We start from the raw sequence: 17,331 nt of genomic DNA on the forward strand, positions 1-17,331 counted from the left end.
CTGTCATTCCACGCCCCGACTCGTAAAACGTTATCCTTTCGTAGATTATTCAACCTTTTTCTCATGGTAACCTCCCCCTTGGCAGTCCCCTCCCGGAGATCCGAATGGGGGACTATTCCGGAATCTTTTGCCAATGGAGAGATTATCATGACACTACTTCAATTACAGGCCACATGTCCTGTGGATACACGTTACGTGTCTTTAATGAAGTGGTTTCCATTGCCTTCTGCATCCTCATGTCGTTGATCATTGCTGATTCATCCGCCTTTAGGGGCAATTTCCCACCCCTAGGACAAGAGAGTGCCCTGAACCTCTATCCGCTCCTCCGCCGTCTTTGACAAGGCCGTTGGCAGAATGAGGCTGACTTCTTATGCCGGAAGTCTTCGGCCGCCAATGCTGATTACTTATCAAAATTTAGGCAGTGGCGGGGATCGAACCCGGGACCGAAGACGTTTTTGATTATGAATCAAAGACGCTACCCCTAGACCACGGTAGAGCATATTGAACAGGTGACGTCACAGTGTAGCGCATGCACGGAAAACCAATCTGCTCCGCCACAGACATTCGCAGCTTAGCCTAAGACTCAATCGCTAAGGCAGCGAGTACACATTGACTTTGCAAGACCATTTTGGAACACTGGTAGGAGACTCTTCTGCAAGTTCCGATACGCGGTGCCAATGATCTCTACCACGTCACGTAGCACCATTCAAGCGTGGTCCTCCATATTTTGCATAGAAGGTTTGGCAGAAGTACTCGTGTCAGACAGCGGACCACAGTTCACTTCACGAAATTTTGAACAATTTTGTGAACAAAATGCATTCGTCATCTACGCCACCAGTCCAAACAGAACACTTCGTACGCACTTTTAAACGACAGATGGCCAAGCTTCGCACCACCAACACACGGGAATAGGCGCTGCAACTCTTTCTCGCCTCCTATCGCTCCCGCCCACGATACGCACCACCACCGGCAGAACGTCTGCTCGGCCTCCACCATCGGACGCTGTTACACTTTCTACACGCATCGCAACATCCGGTGCCGCAGATGTTTCGCCAGTATCGCTCTGCGCCGCACGATCTTGTTCTTTTCAGGATTTATGGCAACCGTGAGCGCTGACAAAGAGGCTTGATCCAGGAACGCATCGGCTCTTTTGTGTACTCGATTGCAGGTTCCGGTAGTTTGCACAGCCAGCACCAGAACGAAATTCGTGCGCGTCGTTCGCCCCGTGGTTCTGCGACTCTCCCTCCCCCAGATTGAGGGCGCCACGCGACGCGACGGCGCGGCCTCGGCTGCCGTCCGCTGCTGGCGCCGGGGCACTCCGGAAGGAGTGGAGGGAAGAGGTGCCCTCGCCCGTGCCGACCCAGCTCGTCCACCCTACGGACCTGGACCCGCCGTTAGGCAGAACAAATTGCGATTAAAACGCGGAACTCACAAACTAAACGCTGTGCTCCGAAGTGCTGCTGGTTAGACGGCAGCCGCTGCCCCAGTAACGAGTTCTGCAACCGAAACTGACTGCTCAGACGAATGCAAACGCCTGTCGCAAAAAATGGCTGCACAGTAATTGAAACGCGAAAATCTGACTACTAGAAACACAAAAACGCAATAAATTTAAGAGTTTAGACTGAAACGGACATAGTAAATAAAACTATAGCTCGCTACTTGTTACTGAAAGCTCGTTACAACTCACAGATGAAACTCTGGGGCCCGAACTGCTGCTGCTGGCTGTACGAGAGCTGCTGCCAAACTAACGATCACCGAAGTTATAAATAACAACGAAACTAAACGAAGCAAACGTCTATCGCAAAACGAACAGCACAAATAAACACCACACAGTAATTAAAATTCGAAACTGTGGTTACTAAAAACACAAATAACCAACGTCGCTTTCTTTTCGCCAAGACTGATTAATAAATAATGAAAACATATAGAACGCTAATACCCACCTGCTACATTCATTTTCTTGTAATTATGTTTACAAAGATCAGAAGAATTATTTTTTAACTTTTTAAATCTAGTTTCCTGAGTATCCTCGTAACACTTTTCGCTAAAGACCGACGTTGCGGGGCGATACCTCGGACCGCATACTTACCGACCTTACTATTACTTGGGTCTGTTTGATATTGCTGCCACCCTCAGTGACACCAAAGTCGTGACATTGTGAGTGAGTGCCGGACTGTTGTTGTGTTGCCTGTGTGAGTAGATGATTGTTCATTAATAACAGTAATTGTATATATACTGTATTTAAATGCGTTTTGAAATGTGAAACACGATCATACGTTTCCTAAATGTTCTGAATGTCATTTTATGCTACCCATTGTGTCGTACTGCAATGACCTTTGTTTAAATTTATATTCCTCGCTACAGATACAAGGCTACAATTATTCAATCAAATGAAATAAAATCGTCATACGTTTTGAACGGTTTGCGTTAGGACGTCCAAACTGCACGGCTAGCCGCGACGTATGATGGGAATTAGTATGCGCATTATAGCTTGGTTTAACGACGAAGCACACTTGCATTTGGATGGGTTCATCAACAAGCAAAACTGGCGCATTTGGGGGATTGAGAATTCCCATTTCGCGATCGAGAAGTCTCCTCACCCTCAACGGGTGAACTTCTGGTGTGCAATGTCCTGTCACGAAATAATCAGTGCGATATTCCTTGATGGCACGATGACTACCGAAGGGTACGTGAAGGTTTTGGAGGATGATTTCATCCCCATTATCCAAAGTAACTCTGATTTCGACAAGATATGGTTCATGCAAGACGGAGTTCGATCTCATCGAAGCAGGAGAGTGATGTCCTGGAGGAGCACTTTGGGGACCGCATTATGGATCTGGAGTGCGCAGACGCCGCTGGTATTAGCCTTGATTGGCTGCCATATTCTCTGGATCTGAAAACATGCGACACGTTTTTTCTGGAACTGGTCCGAGCACAGGGCTCACAACCCGAACCACACGCCACTGTTAAGCACTAACGAAGGACTGGGTCCCTTACTTCGATTCCACATAATTCATTAAGGTCAATCCAACACATTTATTTCAAATAACATAAATGAAGTTACATTTGAATCTGTCTGACATTAAACAGGAATAAAAAAAAATTGCAATATCAGCTGATTTACTGAGTGAAGCGCGAGTTAAGCCAATATCCCGATAAACTAAACAATTCTCCGTAATTCAATAGAAAGAGAAAAACAAAATTGAATCAATACACAACTCAAAAGAATACACTGAAGTGGGGAGCAGTCGTTCACCTGACAGAACGCTTCAAAATGAGTTCAATAACACAGCTGCGTGCTCCAGAATACAGCAAGACATTAAATACACTTCATTTGACGAATAAGAAATACTCATTAACATTACGCCACTCCTGTTTGAACTGCAGTGTCCCAAAGAAACAGGCGCTTATTCTGAAAGAAAATTTTTTTATATGTTTAAATTACAGCATTAAGGAATTCCAAAAGATGTCCAATCGAACCCCCCCCCCCCCTTTCAGTTGAGGCACAAATCTTTCCCCTTTCTAGGCGGAGGCTGAGCCAAAAACACAGAATGCCACAAAAACCCAGTTTTGCTGTGAAATCTTACAGGACACCCGGAAGCAGTAGCAGACAAGGGGTCGGCACCCACAAATAACTCAGGCTAAGAGTCAGGCTGGGAGCACATCCTACCAGAACTTGTTTACACTATGCTCACCATAAACTGCAGACATTCTGGCCGAACATCCGCTTGCAGTGGCTGCCAGAAGGACGAAGCAACCGACAGGTCCACGCCGTGCTTCTCACACAGGCACCTCAATCTGTACAAATATCTAGGCCAACACCAACTCCGGACTCACCTCTCACTGCGACGCTTGGCACAGTTTATATGAAACGCCTTCCGGGCAACCAGCAACCGCAGCAGGAGTTTCACGATTATCAATCAGCCGCAGCGTAACAGACATCACACGTGTGCTTACGCCCGAGCCACAACTCCGCCAGTCACAACGGCCGCCCCAAACCGACTGCCTCTAGCCGTTCCGCGCGCCCCAGCCGAAAACTCAAAGATGCTCTTGCCCGGGGACGCGCCGAAGATAACAAGCCGAACTCTGATGACCGACCAGCGATCTGGCTCAGGGACTATACTCGTATTAAAGATATTGTGTACAGCAATAGCCTTAAAACCATTCCTGAGCTGAAAACAGTCATTCAGGAGGTCATCGACAGCATCGATGTCCCGACACTTCGACGGGTCATGCAGAATTTCTCTATTCGTCTGCGCCACATCATCGCCAATGATGGCAGGCGTATCGAACATATCATAACCTAAATCCGAATATATCTAGTGTCATTTCTGCGTTGAATAAAGTGTGTGTACGCCGTGGTTTGTAATTAATTTACATATTTTTTCATCTAGCTCTATAATTGTCACCTTGTATGTTCCGCATCTGGAGACGACCGTGCCTATAACACGCATTCACGAAATTATGTCATTTGTGTGTCAAAATTTACACCGTAGTAGTGAAACGTCCTCTTAGAACAATTATACATGACTATTCTTAAACTGACACAATAATTTTAGCGCAACGCAGTCTGACTTTCCATAATCCCTACAAAAGAATGGCCCTGATTAACATTAACCTATACCTTTCACAAATCACTTACCACACAAAAATCTTCGTTACTCAAGCTACAGCAACACAGCGAGCGCCACTACTGCCAGCTAAATAAAAGATTCAAACTACTGAAGGCACTAACTACTGTTATGCATAGTTAGCAAATGAAAGATTTTAATAGAGAACAATGTATTTACCTTAATAGTCATAATATATATAGCAGTTCATGACATCCAGTCTTACAAATTTCAAAACTCCGCCATTTCTCTCCTCACATCCACCACTGCTGGCGGCTCACCTCCAACTGCGCAACGCTACGCGCTGTTAACAGCCAACAGCCAAACACTACAATAGCGAATATTACAACAATGCCACCCAGCCACAGACTGCACACAGCACAGCCAGTGATTTTCATACAGAGCGCTACGTGGCGTTACCAATATAAAAACCTAGACAGCCTACTTACATAGCCCCAATGCTCCCCACAAAAAATTTTACAAATTGTTTTGGGCAGTGGCCAATACAGATTTGAAGAAAATTTTCATAATTACAATAACAAAGATATCAAATGCACACACTTATTGATACAAAGTTGGTCAAAAGCTAAAATTTTCTCACAGTCCATAAAGACAGTCCTGATCGTTCATCACAGTAAAATAGCAGTGTTTTTCTCAATGTCTGAGCAGTAAAAGAAAATGCACACGGAAGTAGTGGATTTCCATGCAGGCTTGAAAAAAAGACAGTGCTGACTCTTGACATGCAGACAGGTAATGGGCCACAACAGAGTAAACCCACAGCAGAGTCAGTCGAAGTTTTGAAGAATATTGGTAGGTAGGTCGTCACAGAGTAGACCCACTGTAGTCCTGGTAGAGAGTATGGTATTGGTGGGCCACCAGAGGTACAGACCCACTGCAGTCCTTGTCGAAATAACGGTATTGGTGGGCCACCAGAGGTGCAGACCCACTGCAGTCCTTGTAGAAATAATGGTATTGGTGGGCCATCAAAGATGCAGACCCACTGTAGTCCTTGTAGAGACGGCCAGCAGCCATGTGTTGCGACTGTGCAGGTGCACAATCACCATCGAAGAGTCTTGCGGAGAATACAGCAAGTCCATAAACCACCACTTGTGCACTCACAAAGTTTTTGGAATTGTCCTTAGAACCAGCAATGCTGTTATCCAGTCCCTTGCTGAATTATTAACACACGTCCAAACACTATCAGTCCCTACTTCTCACATATTGTCCATATACTATGACCAACAGAAACGTGTGCTGTGAAATGTAACTTACAAGTTACTTAATTTGATGAACTGGTGTCAATTACGATTTTATAACATACGAATACAATAACAAAGGTACAAAATACATCATTAACCCTAGCATTACCAACGTATTTTTTGTTACATGTAATACCAACGGGGGGGTGGGGGGGGCCTCAAAGGCCCATAAAGAATACCACAGTTTATTTTATCGTAAATGAAGTTTATTTACTTCTGTTACCTCTTATAACAATTCAAAATGCTTAGACATTGTTTTTGTATACTGGATAATAAAAGATGTTATTATAATAGGAATAAAATGAACAAATCACGAGATTCAGTTTATATATTTTTTGGAATAATGTTTCAAAATAGTGTTTTCTTATAAAAATGACTTTTTTAATTCGATACACTACATGAAGCAAACAAAATTTACTGTCTCATTCTGCAACGCATTTTTCACACAACACTGTCTTCCTGCAGTGTTTCCCACAGACGTGTTTGTGGCACTGAGAGCAGGTAACAGTTGACTTTCCCAGCTTGTTGTACTTGATCTTTTTAGATGCAGCTTCTTGGCAGCATAGGTGGCACCGTCCACGTGTTCCTGGTTTTGCTGTTGAGGATGATGGTTCTACAGAACAGCTGAGCTTCCGTTGTGTGATGCTTTCCATTGCCATTATTACTGGCTTCTGAAGTCCATACAAACTTTGTGCCCGTTTATCTACTTGAGATCTTATTAGTTCGAGACCTAAGTTAGTGATAAAAACTCTTCTGCGGTTTAGCAAATTCTTTTTCCAATTCGGAAAGTTGAGGAGGAAGAGTGAATATGCATTTATTGCTGCTATGTCAATGAGTGTGTAGAAGAGGGACAAAGGCCATGGAATTGAAGTGAAGAATTGAAGCTTTCAAAAATTTCCCTCATTGGAGCAAACTTGTCAGTCTGGCGACGAATTTCTCTTGTGTTCTTATCATCAAACCTCAATATTTTAGTCAATTCGAAAAATCGGGTCCGACTCATTGATCCATAGTACACTTGTCGGCCCTGAAGCAAAGACCATAAATCTTTGACAGGTATCTTATTGTCATGATTTGAACCCATGATTAGCAAGAGTCCTATATAACAAAATAACTCATCTTCATCTGTGTGCTGAATACCTAGTCGAGAAGCCTCTTCATTTGAGTGTAGTTTTATTAGATTCATAATTTGAGGTGTAAAAAAGAGCTCTATAGCCTCTTTCGGAGACGCAATTCTTCCTTGTTGTCCTAGCCCCATTCTTTCTCGCACTATATTTTGTACAGAACGCCGATATTGTCGAGATGGCTTCGTAATATAGTCTCGTCCACTTTTTGCAATGAATTTATCACATTCCGTATCATTATCATCTGGTGGATTGGCTTCAACCTCATCTTCATTCTCAGACGATGAATCAGTTCTAATTTCTTCCACATCATCATCCACTTCACTTTCCTCTAAATCTGATTCGTTCAAAACTTCTTCTAGCACTCTTTCAATGGAACTATCACGTAAACGATGTCTACTCATTTTGCTGGTTCAACAGCAGCAGAAACGCTGAAAATAACAATGGTCCGCTTCATAATAATATGTCTGAAGGCAACAATGCCAAAATTCGTTTCATGGTAAGAATTTGAAACGAGAGACTCAACCTCGTAAATCTTTCCTTGCTATTACCAACGGGTGGGCTTCTAAGGCCCACAGAGAATTAAATCAAGTAAATGAATTTTAATTACATTTTTATTCCGAAATTCTGTAATGACTCAATAGTACATTCAATAACGAACAATTACCTTTGCTTTCAAGTTCATATATCAAAAGGGTGTGGATACAACATAGAAAAACTGAGTCAGTGGGCCTACGAGGCCCCCCCCATTGGTAATGCTAGGGTTAAAAACATAATAATACAGACAACATTTGTAGTAATAGAGGCTTTGCAAAAGAATAGAAATGAACATATACATCAGTGTTACAGGAATTATGACATAAATAAATACATAAAAGATCAGAATAACTTTTGAAACATCAACTTCACACATGAGCATTAAAACAAAACAGAATAAATAATGTCTAAACATCTTTACGAAGTAAATAACATATTATTGATGCAAATTATATTTCAGGATAACAGTATTCCTCATCATAGTGAATGTAGCTTAGTATTAGAAGAGAAAAAATTCTATGAAACAGTACACAGAGACAGGAAGAAAACAAATACACAAGGGTACACGAACACATAGTGGGATAACACGAAAGGAAAGGACAGGGTTTGTTTTCAGTGTAACTTCATTCCATAGATCGTCCCTCTTATTTCAACATTTGCTCCAGCCAAAAATATCCTATCCAAGCGTGCTTTCTGTATTCTGTTCACACCCTCTTTCAAAAATAGTTTTTCTCCGCTGTACACTAATTTTTTTGGCCAACTATTTTCTTATAGCTTCTCAATGCGTTTCTTCCAATTCATCGCAACTCATTCTCTTATATAGCCTACCCCATCTTAAGCTAACTTAAATCTACTGAGCTCAGATGCTAAACTAAGGGACAAGGCAATGCAGCAACACAAAACAATTAACACAAACAGCAATGACAAAAAAAATGGAAATTGGATAAGCAAGCTACAGCAAATCTAAATTACCAAGCAATGCAACATTAAAACTAATATGAGCCAATGTGCAGCAACAAGAAAAATAAATCAGTAGTAAAACTAGCTTAACAGAGGAATACAAAATGAAATTTAGTAGTACTATGCCTGGCAAACAGCAGCAGCAAATGCAATAACTTATATCTAAACATGACATAGCTCAAGCAGAAAAAATATTACAGTAAAAATGGCCGTTTTAATACCTATGTCACATCTTAACACTAGAGTGATGCATCACAAAAACTTACTCTGCAAGAAAGTCACCAAGTCATTAAAAAATTATTTATGCAATTCCTGTGAAGGGAAATGTCTATTTGTGCTCTCTTTTCAAAGAAAGTACATCATAAACGTATTCTTTACTGGGTCTGTATACAGAAAATAGTGATATTAGTACATCTATTAAGTTTTATTTTAACCAATGCTGCTGCAGCTAGAAACTTTATATTAAACAAAATGAGCAAATAAATATTAAAGCAACATATGAAACGTCATTCACTAGGCAAATGGCGTCTCCAAAGGCAAAAAAATTATCTCAACTAGAAAGACAATAGATGTAAAATGTTTCTCATCATTTCATTAGGCATTTTAGTAAATATCATAAATTAAGAGCTCCACAGTGTAATCATATGTTTTCAAGTTTGAGCGTGTCGTATTTGCGATGCTTTCTACAAAGGGATGTTAATAGCAAGGATGATGGCCTCTTTTTTTTCTTCACCTGTGCCTCTGAAAGACACACACTAATGGCTTTTTTCCAGGCGATTGTCACGCAGCTGGGTGCCCACGACGCATTACATGAAGGTGGTCACTTAACTTTCTTACCGAAATATTGACGACAGCAGTGACAGTCTCATATAAAAAATTTCACAGGTCGAGAATTTGCTTTGCAAATGTGTAGAAACAAAATCCTATGAGTATAACAGTGTTCAAAACGTTTTCGTCGGCATTGTGATACATTCACGCATTTACACGCATTTCATAACTCTTAAAGCACGATTCTTGGTTTCCAACATCCTTTTCCACAAATCAGAGTCCCTAACCACTACTCATTATTCATATACGTATTCGTTGACACTTCTTCAATATTTCATCAAAATAAATACGTAGCATAATCAAATTCCTCATTTACGGTAGCATCATCTTATTGATCATAAACATACCTCAACAGCATAATACACATCATCGCCGTAATAATAACTGGTGTGACTTGGCAAGACAGCAAAGCCACTAGGAAGTAGCCAAAAGGCACGCGTTTACGCTCACGCAGGCTTGTGTGAGGTCTGGAACAGGTAAAGTAATTATACTAGCAAAAAAGGTACGTAGCTTCTGGAATACTTAACTTTAATCCATAATTGGTGAACATCGGTCTGACGGTACATGCATCACAAGATAAATAGCAATTGATAATGGCGCCTTGCTAGGCCGTAGCAAATGACGTAGCTGAAGGCTATGCTAACTATCGTCTCAGCAAATGAGAGTGTAATTTGTCAGTGAACCATCGCTAGCAAAGTCGGCTGTGCAACTGGGGCGAGTGCTAGGACGTCTCTTTAGACCTGCCGTGTGGCGGCGCTCGGTCTGCAATCACTGATAGTGGCGACACGCGGGTCCGACGTCTACTAACGGACCGCGGCCGATTTAAAGGCTACCACCTAGCAAGTGTGGTGTCTGGCGGTGACACCACAATAACATCATAACACCTCAGCGAAATCTCAAAAACGTCGTAGCTTTCTGCAGTAATTTCATAGCCTAAGGAATTCTCTGCTCATTTCAATAGTGTCATCTACCTCAAACGTACTTTAAAAATCATGATTCCATACCAAATACATCATTCAAAGCTCTCATAGTATCACAATGGTTCCAAAAAAATATGAACAGTTTACAAAGTAAAGACAAAATACAATTTCATAAGTGTGAAGTTATCCAACTGTGTAATTACGTAAACATCTGTCACTGATGTAGTAAAAATATGTTTGCTTCTCTGTTAAAATAATCAAGTAGCTGTGTAGTTCTGTGTCAGAGAAATATGGTACCGATGTGTAAAGTTGTATAAGGAAATACCATATTAGCTAGGGCTCCTTGTGCTTGCCAGACACATGGTACACTAAGTAAGCGTGTACCCCCCCTGAGGCTTTATGTAATTATACCCTCAGGTGTTACAGGTTACAGCAATGGAATGAAATGTATCACGGAAAACTTTCTATGTAATTCAAAAATCTTTAAAAATAAATGTTTTAGGTACAAAACTAAACACTCAAATACGTGTACTGTAGCGCTAAACTGTGCGTCTTGTTGTAAGATAATCTCTATGGAAGTGTCGTAGTTATCGTCCTCCGAAAGCTAAGTTCTGCAGATGTCAATCTACTTACCTCATGATAAACAAAAGTGAAATGCTTTGCGTATAGATATCTTAGTTATTACGCTTATTGCCGTGATGAAGAAAGTACTGTGCTGTAACGTATTGTTGTGCTACAGAAAACGCTGTCTCGTTGTAGCTATACCACAAAAGTTACTACTAAAACATGTTTTACTTTCCAGAATAATTCAGAAAAACTGTGCAGATATAAAACAGAAACACCGCAAAAGCAACATTGTAAATTGTCACTCATTAGTAGCGTCGTGATAAAATCGTGTAGCTGTCACATAAACTAATCACTGTGTAATCTGGTATCTCACATAAAGTACTTTAAATCCAGAATGTATTTTCAAGTAAACCAAAATGTTGCATTAAAATCTCATTAGCAGTACCAGTATATGTTCTAAGTATGTAAGCCTTATAGTCGTTATGTAATCATGCAACTAACAAGCAAGAATGTACACACACAATAATATTGTGTCGTCTGTTCACCATAACAATGCATTCGTAATTCCTGTTTAAATATGTTCTCTTGGTTCTTGACTGGATATTTAACTTCAAACATTTTTGCATGTTAACAGTTTCTTAAGCCTGATAAAGCATACTAGAAATGTGAAGTGAAAAATTTTATGACAAAGACTAAGTTAAAAAGCAGATTATCTTTCAATAAACGGTTTTACATGTGAACTGTGGTGCAATCCTTTACTCTTCCTAGTACGCAGAGTTTCAACTTCAACGCAATTATCATGTGGTATACGTCGGAATCTGTAATGTCCATTGTAAACTAGAAAGAATTTGTGACTCAAGTGTTTCTTCTTATGTGACAATGAATGAGCTTTAATGAGAACTTTCTGACCAATGTATAATTTCTTTGCATTTGCTTTACCGTGTAGTTTTATCCTTTTGTCTGCTGCAGATTTTATATTTTTAATAGCCAACTCAATTATGTCCTTGTATCGAAGTTTACGTGTATTCGGGAAAGGTACAAGCTCTCTGATTGTGTTCGGTGGTTCTTCATTCTTCAGTACAAGAGTAGGTGGTAAAGCAGTGGAGTCATGAGGCATTTCATTCAGCACATTATGAAATAATTGTAAATATCTGTCCCAATGCTGATGCTTTCTGTAACAATAAAGTCTGCAAAGCTTATTGATTTCTTTCATAATCCGTTCAGACAGGTTACAATGTGGTGAGTACAATGAAATAAAAACTGGTTTGATTTTATGATTCGGAAGCATGCGTGACGAAACAGCAGATCTGAATTGCGGTCCGTTATCTGAAATGACTTTAGCAACGTGGCCAACTTCAAGTAAGAAATTTTTAACAAAGGCGTTGGATACAGACCGTCCAGTGGCTTTACGTAACGGAGTGAAAGAAACAAATTTTGAAGTAACTTCAACAGCGACTAGAATGTACGAAAATCCATTCGATGTTCTGACAAGGGGTCCCAAGAGATCAACAGTAGCAAATTCTTTTAATTTGGACGGAATGATAGGAAACAACGGAGCACGATGTGAGACAGTAGATGGTTTCGCCTTTTCACAAAGTTTACAAATAGACAAGACTCTTCGAATTCTCTTTTCCATATTGTTAAAATAACAAGTCGTTCGAAGAATATGATAACATTTTCGTGGACCAAAATGTGCGTAGCTGAAATGAATGTACCACATGAGCTTATTAACAAAATCGTCTGGAATGCAAAGTTCCCATAGCTTGTCATCAACAGTGCAGCGTTTGAAGAGTATGGTGTTTCTAACAAGATAATAATGCCGAATCCGAGTGTGTGTCTTTTCATGCCATTTACTTTTAATGTCTTTCCAAATCGGATCTTTATCTTATTCATGAGCAATGTCCTTTAAAGATGTGGTGATGAACTTTTCAAAGGCGACTTTCTGAATGTAAAGAATACTGAAATTTTTCTCGAGGTTTCCTTCTGTGTTACTTTTCTCAAGCCCAGCCGGTGAGCGTGACAGTGCGTCCGCAACAATGTTCTCCTTGCCGGGAATGTAGTCTATTGTGAAGTGAAATACTTGCAGAAACAATGCCCAACGTTTTAACCTGTCATGATTTAATTTTGAAGACATAAGAAATTGTAATGCACGATGATCACTGTATACTTTTACGTGCTTACCAGAGAGAAAGAAACGGTATTTGTTAAATGCCCAAACGATAGCTAAAGCTTCTAATTCAGTAACAGAATAATTTTTTTCAGATTTTGTTAGCACTCGGCTAGCAAAAGCAATGGTTTTCTTAACAGTAGTGTCATTTTCTGTGGTTTCTTGAAATAAATGGGCACCAAGACCGACTTTAGAAGAATCCGTGCTAAGGCAGAAATCTTGTGACAGATCCGGATGAGCTAGTATTGGCGCGTTAAGTAACGCTTCTTTCAAAGAATTGAATTCCAACTGTGCTTGTTCGTCCCAGTTCCAAATAGTATTTTTTTCAGTGAGAGAACAAAGTTTTGGTGTAACAAGAGTTTGCATATTCAGAAAACGACGGTAAAAATTTACGAGACCTAGAAAACTGCGGACTTGTATTTTTGTGGATGGAACTAGAATGGCTCTGATTGCTTCTAACTTTTCAGGATCCCGCTGAATCCCTTCAGAAGAAATAATATGTCCCAAAAACTTCACCTTTGTCCTACGAACACAGACTTTTCCAAGTTAACTGTAATTCCAGATTCAGCAAAAATATGGAACACGCTGTTGAGGATGCGATTATGTTGCTCCCATGAGGCTTCTGCTATCAGAATATCGTCCACATATAAGGTGATGTGACGTTTTAAGAACTCAGGTAATATGGAATTTAGCCCGCGAATGAACGCTGCCGAAGAAATGTTCAAACCAAAAGGAAGTTTCCGAAACTGATAACAAACGCCGAAACAAAGGAAAGCTGTGTATTTTCTACATTCCGGATGAAGTTCGATCTGATAAAAGTTGGATCTGAGATCAATAGAAGACAACACTTTTACACCATTAAAATTTTGATGAAGTTCTTCCAACGTTTGCGGCCTGTCTGTCTCAGGAATGATAATAGTATTGATTTGTCTCGAATCTAAGACAAGCCTGATCGATCCTTTTTTCTTCTCAACAACATGTAATGGATTGTTGTATGACCTTACTGCAGGCTCAATAATGCCCTCGTCAAGCATAGATTGTATTTCTGTTCTAACACGGTCCCTATAATGTGCCGGAATTACGTATGGTCTAACACAAAATTTAGTATGCTCACGAACACGAAATTGGTACTGAAATCCCTTGGAAGTTCCTGTTATGTTAGTAAAAACAGTGGAATGTACTTGTAAAATCTCAAAAAGTCCTGCCTATCTGTGTCATTACAATTCTCAATTGTTTGAATTTTATTCTGAATTAACTCATTAGTATCAAATGCGCCGTCGATATCATCCCTGTCAGTACTTGCAGAGTGATTGTTAGTGTCAAGTTCCGTCGAAAATTCCGAACTGTTGTCTAACAGAAGGTAAAGCCGATTAATTTCTTCGTCATGGTTTGAGAGCCAATCTTCAAATTTCAAAGCTACTGACTTACCTTCTTTCTCTAAACTTATTTCAGCATCGTGAAAGTTTAAGATTGCTTTGTATTCATTCAAAAAATCTACCCCCAATATAATTTCCATCGACAATAATGGAACAATAAGAAAGTTCATAGAGAAGCTGTGGCTTTGATAAAAGAATTCTACGTTGGTTTGCTGGCGTACATCTACACTTTTTCCAAAGATTGCACCTTGTAATTTAATCCTACGTAACGGAAGTGTGGGGCAATCGTTCGATTTGTTGCATTTGCTAAAGGCTGTTTCACTAATTACTGAAATGGGACTGCCAGAGTCAAGTACTGCCGTAAATTTTACGTCATTTACTGTAATGTGAATCACAGGATATTCAATGGTGTTATGTTTTACGTCGTGTTCCTGGAGTAAGATGTCCCTAATGTCTTCCATTTTTACGTAATTACTAGCTACGGCAGCTGCGTCGTCAGTTTCATAAGTACGTTTTGTGGCTGCCAGCGGTGTGAGTCACTGCCTATTGTGTCTTTGTTGGCGCGCGTCGTTATTGGGATTTGGAGACCTAACTTCTACAGATTCACCTTGTCGAGAGGGCCCTGTCCTGTTTGAATTTCGCCAGTTCTGATGCAACGCAGGTCTGTCGTTACGATCATATTGTCTGTCGTCATGTCGGTAGATTCCATAGTTTCCTTCTTGTCGGTCACGTGGTGGGGAACTTCTCCCGGAATCGTAACTGCGCTCTGGACCGTTACGTCTAAAGTTATTCTGTCTCCCTTGATAGTAATTATTTTGGTTCCCATATTGCCTGCTTCTCTGATTGTCTCTGTGATAGTCACTACTGCGGAGAGCTTTCCCTGTATATATTACTACTCTGCCAACGGTTATCATACGGGTGGTGTCTGTTTTGGTCACGATTTGTGTTGTGAGAATAGCCTTCTCGTGTCCAGTTATTATTTCTTTCATCGCGGAATTGCGACGAATGTGACCTGTAATTGTTGTGTTCCTGTTTTCGCGTTCCGCGATTGTAAGTGCCAATTTCTAATTTTTGTAAAATAATATGTCGTAAATGTTCAGGTAATTTGATTAAGCAAATGAGGATGAGTTCTGAGGGGTTGTATGGGTTTGACAGGTACTGATTCTTGTGCAACATGTCTTCAAAATATTTCTCAAGACTGGAGAATTCAGATTCATCGAAATGTTTCATCATTATAATGCTATGTTTTACTCGGTCTTGTGTAGCTTGAGACCAATATGCTGAGAGGAAGGCATGATAAAATTCTCCTTCACTGTGGCAATCTTGAATGACCGATCGCATTCTTACAGCTGGTTCATTCTCTAAATACCCACACATAAATTCTAATCTGTGCTCTGATGACCAGTTGGGAGGAAAACAATGAGAGAATTGATGAAGCCACGCTTGTGGATGAATGTCGTTGCCGGAATTCTTAAATGTTTTGAATTTACGTGTAGTAATAAACAGCTTATAGTTAAAATCATCATGTCGGCGAGTCGCACATCGCTCATTGTTACGTCGTGTCGGCGGTTCCATCTCAAAATTCGGTGCACCTTGCGAATTTCTTTCATAATTTCCGAACTGCCCTGTGTTATTATTTTGTGACTTTTCTGTATTTCTAAGTTCCTCTTCCCGTGTTGGAGCGCGAGTGTCCTCTGAAATATGTAATTCTTGTATTACTTGTGCCAACTGATCTTGTACTTCCCGGATTTCTCTTTTGTACTGTTTATTGATTTGATTTTGACTTTGTTTGAATTTTCTAATATGTTCATACTCTTCAGTGTCAGTGAAGGCTACAGTTCTTGTGTCATTCAGCTCTTCATCTACCTTTGTAGATAAAGTATTTAGCTGATCCGAATGTTCGACTACTTTCTCTGATAATGAACTAATTTCCTCCATGTGTCTTTCTGAACCAATTTTCAGAGTATCTACTGTGTCCTATAAGTTTTCATGAGTTTTTGCAAGTTGCGTAACCGAATCGGTAGATGCAACTGAATCAATTTTAGCTTGCAAGGTCTCATGATTTTCATGAACAATAGTTTGCAGTTCTTTTATGGCTGCTTCGTGATTCTGTAATGCATTTTCATGCCGCGAAAAAATAGGTTGAAAATGCTCACAAATTTGTGTTTTTACGTCATTACAGACTTTTTGACATTTCGATTCAATGTTATGTAACTCAGTAGTTAAATCTTCACGTGTTTTTTCAAGCGTGGTGTCTAACTTCCGAAGATTTTGTTCCATTGTGTCTAACTCTTGAAGATTTTGATCCATTGTGTCTAACTTTTGAAGCTTTTACTGTGTTTGTCTCTGATTTTGTTCCATTGTGTCTAACTTTTGACGCTTTTGACCCATTTGTTGCATTAATTGTAATAACAATGCAGTGGTGTCTGAAACATTTTCCTCAGTGCTTTTCGGCAGTGAATTTCCACCGGCAACATTCACATTTTGACAAGCGGAAAATGTGTCTTGACTCATTTGAAAAAACGGTGAGAACCCAAAACCTGAGTCTACAATATTTGCAATATTGTGTTCTGTCATTCCCGATTCGTGAGGCGAGCTGTTGCTGACCGATCGATCGATAATGCTTCCCTGTTCACTACCTGTTTCACTGTCTACACCATTATTTGACGCCCTCTCCATTTCCCTATGCATAGTTACCAAATTACTACTTTGAATGTCTGTTAATTCATTACACAGTGGTGTTGGTAAGCTACGCTCGTCGTCACTATTATTTCTTTGGAGCCTAGTGTTACGTTTTTCACACGCCATTATTGTCACAATATTTCGCACGATAACACAGAAAAGCACAATTTGAAGAGCAAAAATAAGAGAACTCATTAACATAGCGCTGAAAATAATATCTAGTTAATTGCAAGCGCAGCTGCGAAATACTTGGTGCAAATCTACATGCATGCCACAACTGTTTTACTGTACAACAGTGAAAGAC

The sequence above is a fragment of the Schistocerca nitens genome, chromosome 9 (genome assembly GCF_023898315.1).
Source record: "Schistocerca nitens isolate TAMUIC-IGC-003100 chromosome 9, iqSchNite1.1, whole genome shotgun sequence".
NCBI classification, from domain to species: Eukaryota; Metazoa; Arthropoda; class Insecta; order Orthoptera; family Acrididae; genus Schistocerca; species Schistocerca nitens.